Source organism: Geotrypetes seraphini, chromosome 14 (genome assembly GCF_902459505.1).
Source record: "Geotrypetes seraphini chromosome 14, aGeoSer1.1, whole genome shotgun sequence".
Classification (NCBI taxonomy): Eukaryota; Metazoa; Chordata; class Amphibia; order Gymnophiona; family Dermophiidae; genus Geotrypetes; species Geotrypetes seraphini.
In genome coordinates this window covers 59,210,448-59,232,417 of record NC_047097.1, presented here as the reverse complement: position 1 = coordinate 59,232,417, position 21,970 = coordinate 59,210,448, and the positions used below count along the sequence as shown (strand labels likewise).

The 21,970-nt window shown below is 43.1% G+C and overlaps 1 protein-coding gene across 8 annotated transcripts in view; it reads right to left on the bottom strand.

Annotated features, from left to right (window-relative positions):
- CTNND1 (catenin delta 1) overlaps nt 1-21,970 on the bottom strand; it is a 137,906-nt gene that overhangs the window by 52,507 nt on the left and 63,429 nt on the right. For 4 of the 8 annotated variants that reach the window (XM_033919699.1, XM_033919700.1, XM_033919698.1 and 1 more), the window contains one exon: nt 2,991-3,120. The exons of the other annotated variants lie outside the window; for them this stretch is intronic. The gene's annotated coding sequence lies outside the window, so the exon portion shown is untranslated. The remainder of the gene's footprint in view (nt 1-2,990; nt 3,121-21,970) is intronic. 8 annotated transcript variants of the gene reach the window in all.

The following is a 21,970-nucleotide window of genomic DNA, read 5'->3' as shown; positions in this document are numbered from 1 at the left end:
GGAGAATGGTCATCTGGTCATTGAAGCTTACTCTGAGTCAAAGTCAATGCTTGAGAGTGGCATGTCTTGAAGAAGAAGAATGTTTAAGCTCCTTACGTTTCTTACATGCTACATCCTTTGATACGCAATGAAGATGATGTAGGGTTCCAGCACTGCATGAAGCCCAATGCCCTATGTTCCCAATGCAGTATTGATGCTGAAAGTGACAAAACTCAGTGTCATGTTCCAAGTCTCGTGCTATGCTTGATGTCAATGACCATATGGTACCAAAATGTTTTTCAAATTGAAGTTTGTGGGCTGAGTGACCTCTTTTACATACAGAGGCAGAGGACATGGTTAACAACCCAATAATCAGGATGCATAACGCAAGTCAGACTTAAATGGTCTGATTACAAAAATCAAGAGCTCAATGAAATACAAGAGAACAAAAGGCATCAACTGCTGCCTGTACTGCCTATGTTTCAATTCACAATAAAAATGATTTAAAAAAACAAAACACAAAAAAACCCCAACCAAAAATCAAGAATATTTTTTAAAGCCACTCAGTACTGTCTGTCAGAGGAGGGAAAAATGGCTGAGATGAAGACAAAGGAAGCTGGCCCAGGGAGCTCGATTAAACAGTACTCCATAAAGGATCGATGCTCCTGGGAAGAAAAAAAATGTTCTGGAATGTTTTGAGAGCACTGACTATTGTTTGGAGTTCTAGAAGATTGAAATGGAGAATTTGTTCATGGGGAGACCATACTCCTTGAGTGTGGAGGATGTCCTCATGAGCACTCCCATCCTAACATCAAAGTATCTGTTAGAAGCTTTTGATGGCAGGTGAGCTGGACAGGAAGACTGAGATTGTGAGAAACCATCCACCACTGGAGAAAGTGACAGAGGTCTAAGGTAAGTTGGATTGGAGCAGACAGATGGCCCATGGAATGACACCATTGGGTCAACATGGTCCACTGCATGACTGAGATGAAGATATGCAAGTGGAGTGATGTGTACCGTCGACGCCATATGATCAATATAGCCATATGACCGAGAAATCTGATGTTTAAAAGAGTGTTGAAAGGTGGAGACTGCTCGACAAAGGTGAATGAGACTGTCCATTCTCTGCTGCAGTAGAAAAGCTCAACCTTGTATAGTATACAAGAGAGCTCCTATGAACTCCAGCAGCTGAAAAGGATATAAAAGTGACTTGGTAGCCGACGGCAAATCCAAGCAGCACCAAGAGACAAAGTGAATTTATGGCATGCTGAACTGGTTGCGATAAAGCCAGTCATTCAAGTAGGGAAATGTGTCAGTAGACATTTTGTGAAGACACGAGGGGCTGAAACCAGTTCAAAGGGCAATGTCTTTGTATGGAAAGTGTTGAGATCCAATACAAAAGTTCAGATTTTCTGTGAACAGTTAGGATGGATATGCTAGCATAGGTCTATCTAAGATCTAGAGAGCAAAGCCAATCACCTTTTTTCCAGAAGTATTCCCAGAGATCCCATGCAAAACTCTTCAGCAAATCTCTGTTTAGGCCCTGATGGTCTAGAATAGGTTGAAGGCCTCTGGTCTTTTTTTGTATTATAAAATACTTGGCAAAGAACCCCAGCCTCTCTCTTGCAGATGAACAAGTTCTACTATGTTTAGTTGGAGAAGGGCCAAGAATTCTTGGTAAAGGAGGGTCTTCTTTTATTTCTCTCCAGGAGACTTTGCGAGTGATTTGAAGATTCTCCGACCAAACGTAGGGCTTAGTCCCGAGTGACAACTCATTGATCTGTTGTGATAAAGAGTCCAGTGTTGATAATGGTAGATTAATCTGCCTCCAATAAATAGATTGGAAGATGCAGAGGAACACTGCAATGCTTTCTAGAAAAGAGTCAAAAGATACCTGCAGTTTGGACCAATAGTGAGGTTGTGATTTCTATCCCCTTTGCTGCCTTGCACAGGGTTGTTGATCAGCAAGCCTAGAAGATGGTGGATTGTAACGCCGCTTGGTGTTATAATAATATGAATGTCTGGATGAGACAGACTATCTTCTAGATGACGACGATAAGAGGTTTTTGGCTTAAAGTTATAGTATCTATGTGGTGTTTTTTTTTCTTTTTTAATCTTATCTGCAATCTCTTCACTTTTATCTCCAAAGATAATCTTCCTTACAAGGCAAAACAAAAAACTCATCCACTGTGACAAATCAAGTACTGAACTAGTGTCTAAATCAGAGGTGGGCAACTCTGGTCCTCAAGGGCCGGAATCCGGTCAGGTTTTCAGGATTTCCCCAATGAATAAAAGGATATGCAGAATTGGTAGTCCATAATTCTATTGAGTGCAGATTGGAAAATGCATTTGCCAAAAAAGTGATGTCCTCGCTTCTCTGCCTGAAGTAATAGAAGTATAAGAGAGTGAGCATTTGAGGAAAGATTCCACAACTAATGAATGGTATTTAAGTTGAATTCTTTCAAATTCTGGACACTTTTGTATTCTATACATTGTGTCTATCTTTTTAGGAGCTACCTGGGCTGACCCTATGCAAAAGCACTTTAATGCATTAGTTTGGTGGTGGTGCTTCATAGTCCAGGAGGTAAACCCTGTGGTAAAAGCTCTCATAGGAATTCTATAAGCGTTGGACCCTTAACTGCAGCAGTCTGCAATTAAAAAACCCTTACACAGCTTGATAAAAGGGGGCCTTACTTGTACATACCAGGTTCAGTGTACGTCGTCACCCACATGTGGGAATATAAACCTGCATGTCCTTGAAGGATACTTGTTACCCTTGAAAAAAAAAAATCTGAAGTGTGCATATCTGTTCTATCATCTCAAAATTCAGTTTAGAAATTTCAGAAGGCAAAGACCCCACAAATTCAATACATATCATGGTTGAGCCCCTGCCGCCATCCCAGGCGTATTTCTCCTGTCCTTTGAAGAGCTAATAGAAAAGTGAACAAAAGGATATCCCCCCTCCCCAAAGAGACAAAAATGTCAGTACAATGAAGATAATTTATACACACCTGCTGAAAAATGTGGAGCCGGAGGGTTCTGATTGGCTAAGAGGACAGCAGGCTGCGTCTAGTTGCAAAGAACCATGGGAAGAAGCATCCCAGCCACCACCAAGAAGCAGAAGTTAGGAGAGGGAGATAGCTGCAGACAGTAAGGAAAGAATCCCGGTTACAATAAACACACACTAAGAGGTGGTAAAAGGCAGAAGGATAAAGGGAAGGGACAATACCAGATTAAATTTCAGAAGGGGACACAAGGTAACATTAGCCATAAAGTTATTTTCCTTTCCACAGACTACCAATTTTGGCTCGGGGTGGTTTACAACATTTTTCAGAGAAAATGCCCTACCCCAGGAGTAGACAATTCCTGTCCTTGAGAGCCAGAGCCAGGTCAGGTTTTCAGGATCTCCACCATGAATATGTATGAAATGGATTTGCACGCACTGCCTCCTTGAGATGCAAATCTATCTCATGCATATTTATTGTGGATATCCTGAAAACCTGACCTGGTTCCGGCTCTCGAGGACCGGAATTGCCTACCCCAAATCACCAAGAATGTCAAACAAACAGATTTGCCTCCTAGTTTAACACAATACAGTACTCTTAGCCTTTAGGCCACTCCCTCCCCTTTGCCAAGCTGGTGCCCTCTACCAAGAACCAACCTATGCAGGGAGTGGTGAAAGCATGCCTAGCGTGGCCTGTAAAATTCTTGCGAAAGAACTGAGAACAGGGAATTCTCCTTAAGTGCTATGTTTTACTAGATTACTACAAAAGAAACTCCTCTCACGGAAATGGGTCATGGGGAAGATAGAATCTACTGATCTTGAACCATTTTTTTTTTTTATTAAACTCAACTTTTTACAGTGCCACATTCTCCGTAACAAGTTTCATCCCATTCTGTTAAATTTTTGGAGGCCAAATAATCCTCTTTTGTATAATTCTTTCTAACTTCTGTTAAATTGAAAGGATAAAAAAGGTATCATTACAGGGTAGATTAAACCCCCCCCAAAAAAAAAAACAACTTAATGATTTTTTTTTAATTGGTTTTGATTTAAAATCAGGATTTTTTAAATGTTTAAACTGTTTTTATTGAAATCCAATACACAACAAAACAATGGAATGTCTAATATCCGATTTCTTAAACACAAAAGCCAACACCCCCTCCCCTCAAGAGCTCCTGGCTTAAACATATATCAAATGATACTCTTCTCACTGAGAGCTCTGTAGAACTACAAGTCTCCTTAAAGTAGCACCCCATATCCCTTCCTCTCCCCACCCCCTTTGACTACGAGTATCTTCAGATTGATTCTTCCTCCCTGTAGTGACTTCCTCCTCAGAACTTCATAACTACAAGCTGTGTCCTCGTGTGCAAATGATTCAGATAGGGTCTCCATACTTTTATATACAATGCTTTCTGTTTCCTTGTCGCTTGTGCATCCCTTGCCACCCAGGGTTGCACCAATGCCAATATGAAGGTGCCTTCTCCGATATCCATTTTTGCAAAATACTTTTACAAGCCAGCAGGCTCATCTTGAAGCATAGTAAACAAGTGCTTACCGCCGTGGACTCAAAGGCCCTTGGGATATCCAACACTGACTGGGCTGTCATACCAGCCAAGGGATTGCAAAACAGCCTATGCATGTAACTCACAATTCTTGCCCAGTACATTTGAAATTTGGAATAGAACCAAAATGCCTGTCTGCAATTTTGGAATTGGGCTGTATTGATTCCTCCATTATAATACAACTGCCCTCATTAATATCCTATACTAGCATTCTTTCGGCCTTGCACACTGTGTCAGGGCTGGGATATCACCAATGTTTTTTTATATATTCCAATGTTCTGCATCCAATTGAAAATCATCCCCCCAGGACAAACATAACTCCTTGCAAGGCATCACAGTACCCAACTTTTTGTATAATCTACAGATGTATAAAAGAGTTCTCAGCTTGATCCCCATACTTTTGCTTATCCAGTGATGTCCAATAAATAATGTTACAGCTGACTATATGCAAAACTATTACCCCAGTGAATGCTCACTCTGCATTGTATTACTTCAAAAATCTTACACGGTATCTTCCACCTGTGATAAGTATTCTAACCTCTCAAAACCTTCTCCATCCCATTTTATAAATGCCACATTCTCCCACTCGGGTGTAAACAACATTTCCTCTTATGGGCAGCAGACTGTCGTGGCAGGGTCCCTTCCCAATGCATGAACTAACCATTTCCATGCACCTATAATGGGTGTAACAAAATACCATCCTTAAGCCATGCAGATAGTTGTGATATTCTCACATGTAAATGATAAAGGTGCATAAAAACCGCATGCTCCATCTTTTATTGGGGTATAGTGTTGAGACTGCAGTATCCAGCCCCCAATGTGTCGAAGCAGGCAAGCATAATTATATAGTTATATGTCTGGCACACCTAGTTCCTCAAGTGTCCACCCTCCTATGAGGAATCTAAACGGTAATTCAGGCTTTTTGTACACCCAGCAGAAAGTTTGCATCACCTTTTTTCAGCCAAAATTACAGTCCTAACTCAAAACAACTTTTGGACAATCAGTCAAACAATACTCCCCATGATTCAAGGGCAGGCTGATCATTCCTTATTGCTCCCCCAAGAATACTTAGCTCTAGTTGGATATAGGTCATATCCTTACTAACTCACTTTCTGTACAAGTGAATATTGATATGTCATTTGAAAAATTAATAAAAATAATTGAAGATACTTAGATCTAGTAATCAACATCTCTTAACTATTCCTTCTTTATGTCACTTATTTTATGATATCACATGTAAATGGATCTTTTCAGCGACAGCGCCCACTCTATGAAATGCATTACTAGCGAACCTCCATGAAGAATCCTCCTTAGTTAAATTCAAATCCAATTTAAAAACATTTAAACATGTCTACAATTTGTAATACCCAGAATTCTAACCTATGACTTCAAATGAAGAGCACACCCTCTCCTATTGTACTCGCCTTTACTTGTACATATATCCTATCATTAATTGTATTTCACCCCCCTCCCCCTGCGTTTGAACATTCGGTTTCTGTGTCTTAATATGCGATAACCCCAAATTTTAAATTTTTTTTAAAGTTTCTGTATACACCACTTAGATATTTATTAAGCGATATATCAAATTTTAAATAAAGTTGGATAAAACTTGGAAACTACCTTACCTAGACTACTGTTAACTCACTATAGTGGTATCGCAGAAAAGGAACTTAAGCAACTTGGGCCAATCAGAGCCTTAGGCTCCTCCCTGGATCATCCCAGGATGCAGTGGGGAGGGGAAGGCCTGCCATTTTGAAGAGGTGGGCCCTCCTGGCCAGAGGTAGGAGGCATCCCTTCACCAACCTCATTTGCATGCATGGTTTTTTAAAAGAATGACTCACCTTTTTGAAATCGTTACAGTAGCAGCTGCGACAACGGCCTGTCTGATTTTACCACGAACATTTGAGAATCTTCCCCCTAATCTTCCATTCTGGTGCAATGTGTCTAGGAGTCCCGACTATAGGGTGACACAGATAAGCCTGCCCTTAAAACTGAGGATCTAAAGGCGGTAATCCTCTTGTGCTGACACTTCCACTCTTTAAAAAAAAAAACTGTGTAAAATGTACGGAGTGGATCATGTAGCTGCCTTACAAATCTCCTCAGGAGGGATTGCCCAAGACTCCACTCATGAAGAAGCCATACTTCTAGTGGAGTGTGTTTGAGGAACCATCGGCAGTTGTTTCCCTACAGCCAATATATATGCCAATGAAAATCACCATATGAATCCATCTAGAAATGGATGCCTTAGATGCTGGCTTACCTAGCTTAGCAAAATAGGCTAGGACGAACAAATGACCTGAAAGCCAAAAGTCATTGATCATTAAGATAATGGAGAAAAAAGCTCTCCATACATCCAGCCACTCTAGCACTTTGTCCTTCTTGGAATCCGTAGCATATAAAAATTGGTTCTGACTGACTCCCCAGGCCAGGTTACCCCTATATTGTGCCAGATGGCTGGCTGGGGATCGTCCCTGTTACCGCATGCCGCAGGAGCCGTGCTGCTCCTTGTGACCCTGGGCAAGTCACTCAGTCCTCCATAGCCCCAGGTACATTAGATAGATTGTAAGCCCTCCGGGACAGATAGGGAAAATGCTTGAGTACCTGATTGTAAAAACTGCTTAGATAACCTTGATAGGCGGTATATAAAAACCTAATAAACTTGAAACTTGACTCGGCCTGGGGGATCACAGATGGCTGCAGATACTCAGAAGGTTTAAAGTACATTTAAACCCATCAGCATGCTTTAAACCTTCTGAGTATTTGCAATTTATTATGGTTTGTTTCCATTTTCGTCATTTTGTGATACTGGATTGCAGATAGCTCCCTTTCCTGGGAAAAAGACCCCTCTGGAGCTGTTAGATAGCAACTTGGAAAAAGCGCAAATGTTTGGATGCTGTGGAGCCCAGAAGGAGACTAAGAAAAGCACTTGAAGGGGTCCTTAGGGGCCTCTGGTCAGGACTTTATCTCAGATTTTGTAAGTTTAATGTGGAAAGCCAATAAAGATTGTTAGGATTCTTCTGCACCGTCCGAGGAAGCAATGCAATGGTATTTACCTATGTTAAGCTAAAACCCCCAGGGAAGGTCCCCGATCCTTTCCCAGTAGTTGGCAATGGAACCTATGTGGGATGAGTGCTTGGGACTTAGTACTTACAAATGAGGAGAGTGTTTTATATAGCAGTGGTCTCAAACTCGCAGCCCGGGGGCCACATGTGGCTGCCAGGTACTATTTTGAGGCCCTCGGTATGTTTATCATAATCACAAAAGTAAAATAAAACAGTTTCTTGATCGTATGTCTCTTTAGTTATAAATGACAAGGAAAAATTATGTTCTTACCTGTTAATTTTCTTTCCCTTAGACGCAGCAGATAATCTCGGAGAGAGCGAGACCAGAAGGCGTTGAGCATGCGCAAATGCTCAAAGCCTAGTCCAGCCCGGCAGAGGAAGAAGGAGAATCTCTCTCGCACCGCCCGGCCCAGCCCAGCCCAGCTCAGCCCAAGCCAACGAGGGAGGATCTTTGGGCACTGGCACTGGCACATGCTGTGCATTGGTGCTGGTGCCCAATCGGGTAAGAATTGTATTTGCGGTGCTGGGGGGGGATGTAGGATCGCGGGGGAGGGGGAGTGACGCGAGCAGGGGGGGGGGGAGGATGCCGGTTCAGAATGTAAAAAAAAAATTGTAAAACGCGCTCACACGTATAACACGCATGGTTATGCACGGTTTGTAAAATCGCATATAACGCGTGCGTTATATGCGTGAAAATACGGTATTTTAGATATGTTAGTGGTAGGAGGAAGTGCAAAAATGGTATTGTGAGAATCAAAAGGTGAAAGGGAAGAATATGTAGAAGTTGATAAAGATAAGGCTGAATTGTTTAATATTTCTGCTCTGTTTCACAGCTAAAGTGCTGGGAGCAGGTCTGCAAGAGATGAGTTGCATGTGAAGAGGAAGATGGGAAAGCAGCCAATCCCTTTTGTCTGGTTGACCTGCTTTAGACAGCCCTCAGTTGTAAAGATTCAAGATGAGCAGGCACCAGCTCTACTCTGACCAAACCACGCATCAGGCCATCAAAACCCGATGCCAACCTCCTGCGCTGGAAAGTAAGGAATCCGTACAATCAATGAAATGGCTATTGTCCAGGGGGCAGAGATCTGGCTCACTGGCCATAAGACCCTGTAGCCTAAGAAAGGCCCTGTATTCTCATAGCCAGCCTCTGCTGAACAGGACACAGGGAAGAACAAAAAGGAGTCACCAATCGCTGGCAACCCTATCACAGGGCGACCTGGAGCTGTGGAAGGATGCCAGACCCCAAGGGAAATCAGAGTCCTGGAGCTCTGAGGAGGAAAAAAGCGATAATCTAGTAGCCCTGGAAAGGATCCCTAACTGAAAAGAACCTTAGTGAACTAGCAGACAAGAGCTGTGATGTCAGTCCCAGGTCTTGACCAGGGAGAAGAAAAGGACCCCCCCCCACACACACACACACACAACAAATGTCCAAGGCCAGGCCAGGCCTTGACCAGGCCAAGACCAGGCACCAGGGAGAAGGACCCACAAACCTAGGCAGTGTCCGTCGAGATTAATAGCTGAGAAGGCCATAACCTGAGCTCTGGAAAACAACATCTGATACTAGGATAGATCAAAAGGTCCATCAAGTCCATTATCTTGTATCCAGTAGTGGCAAACCCAGGTCACAAACATCTCACAAGCTCCCAAGAAGTAAAAAGTTTAGAATGGCCACCCTAGAAATAAACCAATGAAATTCCCAAGCCAACTTAAAAATAAAATAATAATAATAATAACTTTATTCTTCTATACCACCACAGTCGAAAAGACTTCTATGCGGTTCACATCGAAGAAGGCTGGACAATCAGCGAATTACAGAATGCAAGAAGAGGAGGGAACAGCATATTAGATATTACATAATAAATAGATAAAAGGACAAACATATTACACCGAGGTTAAACAAAGGGAAAATATAACTTAATAAGTGGTGAAGTTTCAGTTTAGGAGATGAATTTGTCAAACAATGCGGTTTTAATTGCTTTCCGGAATGTGCCGTAGGTCAGCCTGGTTCTATTAATGTAATTTCCCAGCCAGGACTGCTGTTTGCTTGCTTGGCTTATAGACTGCTCATTTAGGAATTTAAGACTTTGAAAGAGCTATTAAGAGTGGAATGCATAAGCCCGCAGTCGGTGGACATATCCAGGCTCCAGACAAATTATTTGGGAGGCTGGTGTCTCAAGAGCCCTCCCATTACCAGTAAACAAAAACTGTTCTTCAAAGGTCAAGCGCTGAGAAATACACTTCTCCCTCCGTATTCGCTGTGATAGGGGATTAACAGATTCGTGAATACAGAAAAACCACAAATAACTTATCATATATTCGCTGTTTTCTATTAAAAACCATCGTGAATATGGTGAAACCGCAAATAACATGGTGGGAGATCTGGCCTGTTCCTGAAAGAGGCAAAACACATGAAGAAAGTGATGGGAATCAGCAATTTTCTCTGTAAACGCCTGGAATCAGTGATTTCTCTATGCAAGCTGATGTAATTTGGAGGGAGGAGCCAGCAAGCTAAAAACCGTGAATAATCGAAAACGCGATTGCTGAAACCGCAAATACGGAGGGAGAGGTGTAGAGCATACCAGAAGTAGAAATACCTGTCAAGAGGGCCCCCCAAATATACCGGGGGAAAAAGGCTGACAACCAGGACATCAGAGGAAGGAGACTTGGTCTGCCATACCTTGTACAAAAGCTCCCACCAAATTCACGAGAGTTGACAGTCCGGTACAGTACCGCACTGAAGAAGTATGACGTTTCCATGAAGGCAGTGGCACTATTCCTCCCAACTGCCATCTTGGAAAGCATTTTGGCAGAAGCCAGACCACCCGCAGTGTCATCGTTTCAGTGGAATGGCTGCGAGAGCTGCAGCGTCAACTCCAGGTCTCTTTGAAGGCCAGGCTGCTGCTCCAACCAAATGGCCATTGAGGAAGGCCGCACTTGAGAAAGGAAACCACAAGGCTGACTTCCTGACAAAGGACCTGTGATGAGTTCCCACTAAACAGTTGCTGCAGGAAGCCTTGTGAAGAAAAGGCTGAACCCAACCATCAGTGCAGGTATAGGAGAGGTCACACAGTAATTTCACTGTACCCCTGGAACCTTACAACATCAGGATTGCCTCTCTTGGTGGGTTTTTTTTTTCATTTTTAATGGCACACAGTGAAACAAAAGGCCAGTCCCACCCTGAAGAGACTAGAATCTCTCCACGACCTAGGAGAAAAGAGTCCACCCCCCTCCGGACCTAACCACAAGAAGGGAGCTAGAAGGAGTACAAACTCAGTACAGTATTTGAAAATCCAAGCAGAACCTATGCTGTAAGCATCGATTCAAAAGAATGCCCCTGATCATAGCATGCCCTCTGGGTTTTCCTGTTTTACCATGAGTACTGAGGGAAGATCTTGCAGCTCCGCTGGCTGACCTTTTCAATGCTTCTCTAAGTCTGCAGCGGTACTGGAGAAGGGTGGATGTTCCTCCCCACAAAAGTGGAAGTAAAGAAGGAAGTAGGGTACTACAGGCCAGCAAGTCTGATTTTTGTGGTAAGTAAATTAATAGAAACATTTAAAAACAGGGAATAGTGAAGTTTCTAGAATCCAATGGACTACAGGATCCTAGGCAACATGAATTCACTAAAGCAGGTCTTGTCACACAAATTTTATCAATTTCTTTGACTGGGCGACCACAGCAACTGCTCAGTAGTGCTCAGTTTCAGTTCCGACACAATACCGATATCTGAAACCAGCACAGAATTTGGACTCCTGATGCAGACCTTAGGGGCCGAAACACAAACCTTGTTGAGTCTTTTTAATGTCATCCATTGGTTTCCATAATAAAGGCAATTTAAATTGATTTTTGCCATCCAAGTTTGTCCGTCTCCATTGTTGTTTCTTTGTGTTGGAGATATGATAGAGACATTTAAATGCCTATGTGGCATTAAATACACATGAAGAGAATCTTTCAATTGAAAGGAAGCTCTGAAATGAGGGGGCAAAGGATGAAGGTGAAAGGGGAAAGATTCATAAATAACCTCACAAAACACTTTTTCACAGAAAGGTGATGAATGTGTGGAAAAGCCTCCTGGTGGAAGTGGTGGAGGCAAAAAAGATATAAAAAGGATGGAGTTGGTCCAGAGGAAGGTTACTAAAATGGTGCGTGGTCTTCATCATAAGGTGTATGGGGGACAGACTTAAAGATCTCAATCTGTATACTTTGGAGGAAAGGCGGGAGAGAGGAGATATGATAGAGACTTTAAATACCTACATAATGTAAATGCGCATGAGTCAAGTCTCTTTCATTTGAAAAGAAACTCTGCAATGAGAGGGCATAGGATGAAGTTAAGAGGTGATAGACTCTGGAGTAATCTAAGGAAATACTTTCTTATAGAAAGGATGGTAGAAGCATGGAACAGTCTCCCGGAAGAGGTGGAGGAGACAGAGACTGTGTCTGAACTCAAGAGGGCCTGTGATAGGCACGTGGGATCTCTTAGAGAGAGGAAGAGATAATGGTTACTGCAGATGGGCAGATTGGATGGGCCATTTGGCCTTTATCTGCCATCAAGTTTCTATGAATTCAAGGCTTGGAAGGAGGAAGAGGATAATAGATGGCATGCTTAGGCAGACTAGATGTGCCATAGTCTATCTGCCTTCAGGATGTCTTATGTTTTCTCTGTTTCTAAGTTTAGGACTAGCGCATCCATTTAGTGAATGATTCTGATCTAGCCTGCCACATATCCCTGATAGGCAAGCGAATGTCAAGGAGTTAAACCTCACCATCAGCCTGAGGGTCCTGCCCTGGAATGCCTTGACCACTACCTACCAATTTAAATCAGCGGTGCTGGAACATTAAAATATAATCAGCGTATGGCATTGAGGAGGCAGATGTGTTTTCAGTCACGGTGACCAGGAAGTAACTGAATAGGACTGCTCCCGCCTACATCTTCACGCTCTATCCTCACGCAGCACCACAGAATGGAGAAAAAGATCGGCCCTGCCTAGATCAAGCATGGAAACTAGAGAATGACACGGTGACAAAATTCATCACTGTTCCCGTCCCCGCGGGAAATAATCCCATATCATTTTCTAGTGTCTATTTCAACCTCAGTCCTTCTACGCCAGCATTCTTCAAAGCAAAGTTTGTGGGTCAGTGGTTGAGGCCATTCATACTCTGATTTTTCCCTCTCTCCTTAAAGAATGACATGAATATGGCTTCCCGCGATTATCCGAGGGGACGGGAACGGTGATGAATTTTGTCACCGTGTCATTCTCTAATGGAAACATAACATAGGAATTCAAAGCGGAGTTTGGCTCTCCCTCTGTGCACAAGCTCGTTTCATCTCTCCTCCATAGTACAGCAGCAGCAAAATGCGTTTCATATACAGGTATTCTCTATCCTTAGTGGGCTCTCTTAATCTTTGGTCTTTATTTTTTGCTGAAGCTATCAGACAAGCTTATCCTGCTCAATCTGTCATCCAACAATCAGAATGCCTTCGTATTTACATCAAAAAGACAGGGATAAGAAGGGAAAGGGTAAGTGTACATTAATGTAAAATCAAGACACTGGTTGCCTGCTTAAACAACACTTAGTCTCTCAAATCTGAATACAGTGGTACCTCAGAATCCGAACACTCCAGAACACGAACGCTTTGGAATCCGAACTTTTTTTTGTAGTAAATTTTGTCTTGGAATTTGAACTCTGCTTTGGAATCTGAACATCCTGTACACTGTATGTGTGTGTTTCTGCCCCAGAATCTGAATGCTGCTTTGGAATATTTGTTAATATTTTACCTTAAAATCCAGTGTATTTCCTGTTAAAATTTGAGTTTGTGGGACCCAGGAACGGATTTCTATTATTTTCAATGGGAAAAATTGTCTTGGAATTCAAATGCTTTGGAACTTGAACAGGGTTCTGGAACGGATTAAGTTTGGATTCCAAGGCATCGCCGTATTTTGAAAATACAACTTAACCGATTATTAAAACACCTCTGATTAAACATATTTGTATAGGCACTCCTAATTCCCCAGGGCAGGATTATGGCATAGGGTCCAAATGCTTAGGAGGGGCCCTCTCTGATTTGCTAACTCAATTGTTCAAGGTAGATTTTTGCCCTTAAGTCAGCTACTTACAGAAAAATCTGGGGAAACTACCCTTGTGTCGTTAAGAACAGTGAGCAAGCAGCACTTCTCACTGCAGAAGAGGAAGCAGCTGTTAAGATCTCTGTGGGGCTTGGTTTGTGGGAGTATTCAAATGTGTTTATAGTATATGGGGTGGAGGGGGAGAACATAATGCACTTTTGTCTAAAAAGCCTGCCAAGAGGTATTAATCCTGCCCAAGACTACAGAAGGTCAGTCAGTCAATGGTCAAAGTATGCAAAAACACAGCACAGAAACTGGAATCCTTCACTCTGGAATCATTCACTCCGATTATGCTGTCGTTATCTGAAATTCTCTACTGGCTGATCAGAGAGAAACTGTGGGCAGAGGATGGACTCGCAGAGCTGAGAGTATCAGGCTAAAAGGGAGACTCCATTAGCTGTGCTTTTCAGTGAAAAACAACACACACACACACAACAAAACTTTGCTGCTCATGAAGTCATGAAGATGTTATCTTTCTTGCAGACATGCTAAAGTAATAAGGACCCAAAAGCTTTCAACTGTGGCAATCACGTCCCTGCAAGCCCCAACAAAGGCACGCCAAACCAGCTGCGCTAGTGAGAAGGGGCAAGAGAGGGCGAGTGTCAGCATGCAGCCGAGTGTCTCAGCAGAGTATGTAACGCAACAGATTTGTGGTGAACTTCTAGCCAACACAAATGCGTCCTGCCCTACAATTCCACATGAAACTTTGACGATACAATACACATTAGTCCTGCCCTGCAGCACCTTTGTTGTCCCATTACTGGAATCACATACAGACTTCCCCTTAGTTTCATTCAACAAGAAGAAACCAAAAGATGAAAAGAGAGATGTGTCAGACTCCATGATATTTGCAAATCTCCACACTCTGCATGGAACACTGTCGTCACCACATACTTGAACGTAAACTACTCAAAACTGAAAGGTGCAAGTCAAATTTAAATGCATAAAGTATTATAACGGCAGTTATACTGTATAAACTGTGCCAGAACACTACAGCAAAGATTTCCAACCTTTGAAAAGGTCACACCCCACAATTCCAATGACATCATAAATAAATTCCATTCATGATATCATCCAAGGCATGTCCAGTCACATCAACAATATTCTCGACATTCCAGCTAGACTCAAGCTCTACAACTCCCCCGGGAGAAAATAGTGAAGGGGTGGGGGAGGAACATGGGGTCCTCTGGCATACAAACTTGTTTTCCCACTTTCTAGTTTGGTTTTCACCGATTTTGGACTAAACCCCAGCTTCTACACATTAAGGGTTATCAGCAAGTTAACAAAGGGGTGATGATAAGCAACTCTTCAAAATTACTACCACCACCATTAATAATTATGTTTTGTCAATTTTTGTATATTTGTTGTCTATTTTGTATACTTCATCTATGTCTGCCACAGGTCGGGAGTGGGGGTGGGGGGGTTGCATCCAGTGTTTCAGGTGCATTTTGCTGTGTGTTTTGGTGTTGGGGTGTTTCGCTCTGATTTTGGGGGGGCTTTAGAGGGTGTTACATGGAAAAATGTATTGAGCACCTCTTGTGTTGGAGCAGTCTGATCTTCCTTGTGTTCTTGCCTTTTGCTCTGTATGTGCCCGATAGGGCGATTTTCGTTGGATTGCTGGATGTTCCTGTACAATGTTCTGTTTTGTTTATGCTGGTTTGCTCAATAAATATTATGGGAAAAAAAAATAATTATTTCTATAGCATTACCAGACGTACACAGCGCTGTATAGTCAAGAAGGAGACAGCCCTGCTCGAAGGGGTTTACAATCTAAACAGGATGCCATGGATACAGTTGAAGGGGGGGGTAATGGTTAATTTGATTGGAGTTGTACTGGGTCTTATACCAAGCAGGGGTCACAAATCAGTGTTCTGTACGTAGCATCAAACTTTAGAGGTCCCAGGTGATCCAAACATCCTTATTCTCTGCTATTCTACCAGGATCATGATCCCAGCATTTCTTCTGGTACAGCAATGTTACGGCGTTTACATATTTTCCATTGGATGGTTTTCCTCTGCAAAGACACACCAATACCTTACTAGATGACTGCTTCACTAGGACATATTGCAATTGGCTAGAGTAGGCAGTAGTAAGTATTCTCCTTAGGGTAGGGGTGTCCAACCTGCAGCCCGAAGGCCGCATGTGGCCCCATGAAGTATTTTGTGCGGCCCAGGTCGAGGGTGATGCAGTGTTTTCCTCTGCTGCCCCAGGGTGTTTACCGTCTTGCAGGCTCTCTTCTCTGTCTTCCTGCAGCGTTTGCGCGGCCCCAGAAACATTGTCATCGGCCAGTGCGGCCCAGGGAAGCCAAAAGGTTGGACACCCCTGCCTTAGGGTATACTGTAATGGCGTATTGCAGGGGCTTTTAGACACTGACCTATATAGTTCTGTAATAAGAAAGGGCAGCAAGCATCCCAACCAGCTACCACCAGCTTACTGAAGTTGAATTTCGGTCCCTCAACTTCCATTCTACCCCCACCCCATGCCCCTAGCATTAAAAAAAAAAAATCAAAGGCACTTGTTAAGAATTCAAGGTTGAACTACCCTGTCATCTCTTTCCACCTCTCCTCTTCCTGCTTGGCTGTGTGTGGGCATCAGAGGAATGCAGATAAAGCATCCCAAGGTAAGATAAGGAATGAATGAAAGCCAGTGTGAGTGACTTACAAATCCAACTGCACAAAGGTGATATTCTTTGGTAGCTCTAGGACTTGCCAGGTGGCTCAGTGGTATCACTGGGTTCAATTCCCAGGTAAACTCAGGTCTTCCATCTCTCTCCCTCTCCTCCACACCCCCCCCCCCCACACAGAGGGAGAGACTTGGGATACTGCAGGCACACCAGGGTCAATTTTCAAAAAAACAGACTTACAGGCTGCCTGTAGATCTTCAAGGCCTGTGCAGATCAGGCTAAAAATCCCTCTTATTGGCCTGAAACCAAACTAAAATGGACAGCAGCAGCGGTGGTGGTGATCAGCCAATGTATGTTACTATGGTAGCGCACATTAGTTAACCTAACTCAACGTATTAGGAAACATTCTTCCTTTGTTCATTGTCTTTATTCACCAGGTGTCAACACTTGAGCAGGACATTCACTTACAATTTACAATCTGGTTTAGAACATCAAGAACCTCCATTTATGTGATTTGGAAGGTGCACGAGGAGACCCTGCTAACAGACCAGTTGTGTCCAGGTTAAGAATTTCATTCCTGCTTCACAGATCCACCTTTACGGTTCAACATACAAAACAATATAGTTATTCCAAAGGAAAACTACGGGGTGCAGTTCATATCAGATATGTAAGTGCATCTGAAAAGGTTGGGGGGGCTTTTTATACTTGTCTCTTTCATCTTTCTGAAGCAAAGGAGATCTCATCTCATTCATACTTGGGGGCGGGGGGTGTCAGAGGATGGTATTTGGTATTTTCACCGATTAGTCCTGAACAAAGTATGGCAGTAAGGGGGTGAGTGCTTATTAGGAAAAGCAGTTTTATTCAGTGTGTGTGTCACAGCTATTGGGCTATCAGTACTTTACAGGTCTTTGGTAACCAGCAGGGTAATTGCCTGCCAAGCAGATCTTCCAGGAAAATATGCTTCTTTCAGACCTCAATTTTCTCTCTAGGCAAATTTTTTTTTTTTTTTTTAAACGGACTGGCAGGTTCCCCTTGCTACTTTGGGCTTCCAGCTCACTCAGGACTAGGGCTAGATCTGGAATCTGTCACCGTGGGCTTTTCTTCTTTAAAAAAAAATAAAAAAAATCAGTGATTATGTTTTTGTCTTTACTTTATATCCTCCTCATACCTCACTTAGCTCAATTATTGCAGAGAGGTTCAGAAATCCTGCAGTCCCAGGGCCCTCAGTTCTACCATTAGAAAGCATCCTCTCTCCCAGCCGCACTTTGTCTTCACAAGGCCGTGGTTCCTACACAGCCTGCAGCTGACTCGGAAGCCTTCCCTTTGATGTCAGAGGGAAGGCTTCTGGGTGAGCTGCTGCTCGCGACTTTGTGAAGAGAAGTGCAGCTGGGAGGAGCCAACTAGAGGAGGTAAACACCCGCAGGAGGGAGGCAGGCATGAATTTGAGAGACAACACAGAGGGAGGGAAGGATCGTGCTGGGACATGGAAGGGAGGAAGAAGGGCATGTTTGTAGGTACAAGTCCGATATAAGTCGGACGTTCTTAACCCAGGGACTGCCTGTACATGTTATTTACCATTATGTCCCATTTCATGCAATGAGACCTGCTTACTAAATAGTACACTTTACTAAATCTAACCCTAAGTTGCAGGTTTTTTCTGATGCTTTGAAATTCAGAAGAATGGATTCATAGCTTATGTCCCAGAAAGTTTCAGGTTTTGTATAGTCTTACTTGTCTAACACCCTGCTTGTAAAAACAAACAGGCAGCTTAACACAATGTGCCTTCTGATCTGAAAATGCTCCTTCTACACTTTGTAGACAAAGCTTTTCCAGAGGCTCATACTCCCTCACTTTCTTTCTACCTGTGGAAGGGGTTTCTCCTGTATCTGAACTGACGGGCAAGGCTTCTCCTGGGTTGAGCTTCATGCTCCCCAAGGCCACAGTTCTCTTGAATTTGGAGATGCATGTCCCTTCTTCGCATGCTGTATGGGCCACAGGGAAAGGGGGCATATTTCTCCCTCCCCAACTATGATCTGAAGCCATTTATTTCCCCTCCCTCTGCCGCAAGCACTAAATGGGTCAAATCATCTGGAGATTTTTCCTTTCCACAGACTAGTTCAACCTGTCTGTCCAACTCAATAAGCCAGCCAAGCCCTTCCCTGCATAGGCACATATATTATACCTGGCTTCCTCCAAGCAGGAAAGATAACAGGGAGCTCACCAATTTCCAGCTCAGGGTCCCACCCTCACTGCCAATATCACCTTTTATAAGAATGTGCAACATACTAGGATATTAAAAGGGAAAAAAAAAAAGGTGCAGTTCAAGAGGAAGGACAGGCAGTGAGAAGGACAAAAGAATGAAGAGAGAATGAAAGACACAAAAACAAGCTGCCTCTTTACAATGCAGCTAGAAAAGCAATTGTAATCTCTGGAAAAAATTTAGCATGTTTAAAAATGATCTGAAGTTTAATGTAACTAAATGGTACAAAGGGTGTGGGGAAAGTTAATCAGAGTAGCTGAGGTTCCTCTGCACACTCAAACTAAGCTTACACCCTCGGTAATCAGGGACAGTGACCACCTGCTTTAAGGTATAGTGCCTTGTGTTAAACCACAAGCAACATACACATTGCAGCAAACCAGACTCAGTAAGAAAGCAAGTCAGCTTTCACTGCAGAAAGCCACGACACCACTTCTCCTTTCTGTATAGCACATTCTGAGTTGTCATCTAAATTTCTGTAAAGTCACTAAGAGATTGGAGTCCTACAGACTGCAGCTGTCAATGACAGCACTGCGACTAATATCAAAACCAAGATATATTTAAAAATCAATATATACCAATGACTGTAAATATTAATGAATGTAAATATGACTTACCAAATGCTTCTAGAGAGACAAGCAGTAACCTACCCTTTCAGTACCACTGACTTATTCCTGTTATCCAAAAACAGATATGAGAAACATAGAAACATGACAGCAGATAAAGGCCAAATGGCCCATCTAGTCTGCCCATCCACAGTAACCATTATCTCTTTATCTCTCTGAGAGATCCCATGTGCCTATCCCAGGCCCTTTTCAATTCAGACACAGTCTCTGTCTCCACCACCTCTTCCAGGAGACTGTTCCACGCATCTACCATCCTTTCCGTAAAAAAGTATTTCCTCAGATTACTCTAGAGCAGTGGTTCCCAAACCTGTCCTGGGGGACCCCCAGCCAGTCAGGTTTTCAAGATATCCCTAATGAATATGCATGAGAGAGATTTGCATACCTGTCACTTCCATTATATGCAAATCTCTCTCATGCATATTCATTAGGGATATCTTGAAAACCTGACTGGCTGGGGGTCCCCCAGGACAGGTTTGGGAACCACTGCTCTAGAGCCTATCACCTCTTAACCATCCTATGCCCTCTCATTCCAGAGTTTCCTTTCAAATGAAAGACTCAACTCATGCACATTTATATTACGTAGGTATTTTTAAACATCTCTATCATATCCCCCTTCTCCTGCCTTTCCTCCAAAGTATACATATTGAGATCTTTGTCTGTCCTCATACGCCTTACCACAAAAACTACACACCATTTTAGTAGCCTTCCTCTGGACTGACTCCATCCTTTTTATATCTTTTTGAAGGTGCAGCCTCCAGAATTGTACACAATATTCTAAATGAGGTCTCACCAGAGTCTTATACATGGGCATCAATACCTCTTTTTTTCCTACAGGCCATACCTTTCCCTTTGCACCCTAGCATCCTTCTAGCTTTCGCCGTCACCTTTTCAACCTGATTGGCCACCTTAAGATCATCACATACAATCACACTGAAGTCCCGCTCTTCCGTTGTTCACATAAAGTTCTTCACCCCCTAAACTGTACCGTTCCCTTGGGTTTTTGCAGCCCAAATACATGGCCTTGCATTTCTTAGCATTAAATCTTAGTTGCCAAATTTCAGGCCATTCTTCAAACTTCGTCAGGTTTTTCTTCACATTATTCACACCATCCGGCGTGTCTACTCTATTGCAGATTTTGGTATCATCCGCAAAGAGGCAAATCTTACCAGACAACCCTTCAGCAATATCATTTATAAAAATGTTAACAGGCCCAAGAACAGAACCTTGAGGCGCACAACTGGTAACATCCATTTCCTCAGAGGAATCTCCATTGATTACTACCCACTGTCGCCTTCCACTCAACCAGTTCCTGACCCAGCCTGTTACTTTGGGACCCATCCCAAGGGCACTCAGTTTATTTGTTAGACATCTGTGTGGAACACTGTCAAAGGCTTTGCTAAAATCTAAATACACCACCTCTAGCGCACATCCTCTATCCAATTCTCTGGTCACCCAGAGAAGAACACTGGTTTGGTAAATTGCTTATTTAGCACGCTGCCTTCAAGGCCAAGCCTATGGCTCACATATAGGAGAAACCTGGGTTTGATTGCAGGCAGTTATGTGGATACTAAGTCACCATACAGTGCTATCCTCTAAGAGCCAGATTTAGGGCTATTATCTAGAACACTGTCCCACTGAAGCAACTTGACTAAAATCATTCAGGAGGACAGAAAAGAAAAAAAAAAAGCTTTGTTGGAGGGGAAGAGAAGGAATCTAGGTAGTTTCAAATAAATCCCCCCCAAATAAGGAAGTAGAAAACTGCATCGACCAACAAAACCTGGTCATCAACTCACCTGCGTCCCACACTACCTTTGCTGAAGCCCCATAAAGGCCCACATACTCCCTCAACTTTAGCTCGCATTGAGAAGTAATCCCCCATACCCCTCTCCCCTTACCCATACCACAGGCCTTCAATGGTGTTTATAGTCTTGTGTCCTGCCTGGGTCATCCTAACAAGTCATCCACATAAAAGCCTTAAAGAACCTAGTCCTCTAGGGATACAGGACCCAATACTGTCCGTGCTTTGACAAAAAGTCTTCTTCAGGCATCCCTGGGGGTCCTATAAAGGTGAATATATGGGAAACAAGCTCTCTTGCTCGCGGTCGCTGCAAAGTTATCAAGATAATAAAAGAGGCCAAGACAGGGCCTACACAGCTCATACAGCTGGAGGGCAGCTCTTATGCTAAGCAGTAAAAAGGCACTTCTATGTGAGTGTGCTGAGAATGATCAGAGGGGTTAAGGAATGAGGAAAAAGAAACAGAACTACCACATGAGAAATGCCAAAAGCAACCCCAGAGACAAGCCACTGCCCCATAAAAGACCATCTCCCAATGTTCTGATTCATCACAAGATGCTTCCCATTGCTTCAGCATCTACCACAAAATTCTGCTTCTGATCTGTATAAGTGGTAACTCCCAGGCAGGCTGATGCTGCTGATTTTTTTGTCTCTTGCAAATGATTGTGTTCACCCCCCCCTTTCTCCTCCAGGGTACTCTGAGCCTTCCCCCAACTTCATACAATAACCAGGCACTATCACTTAAAAGATGCCAGTATCAAAGTAGTGCTACCTAGATGGATCTAGGATGCCTACTTTCTGTGAGCACCAAGGGGAGCAAGTAGTTATTTGAGGGGAAAGGGTTAGGTAGCTGCCCACTGGACTGTTTACATGGGGAAAAAAACCATCAACACCTACTTTCAAAATATATACAGCAGCACATTCTTCTAGTTACCACAAGCTA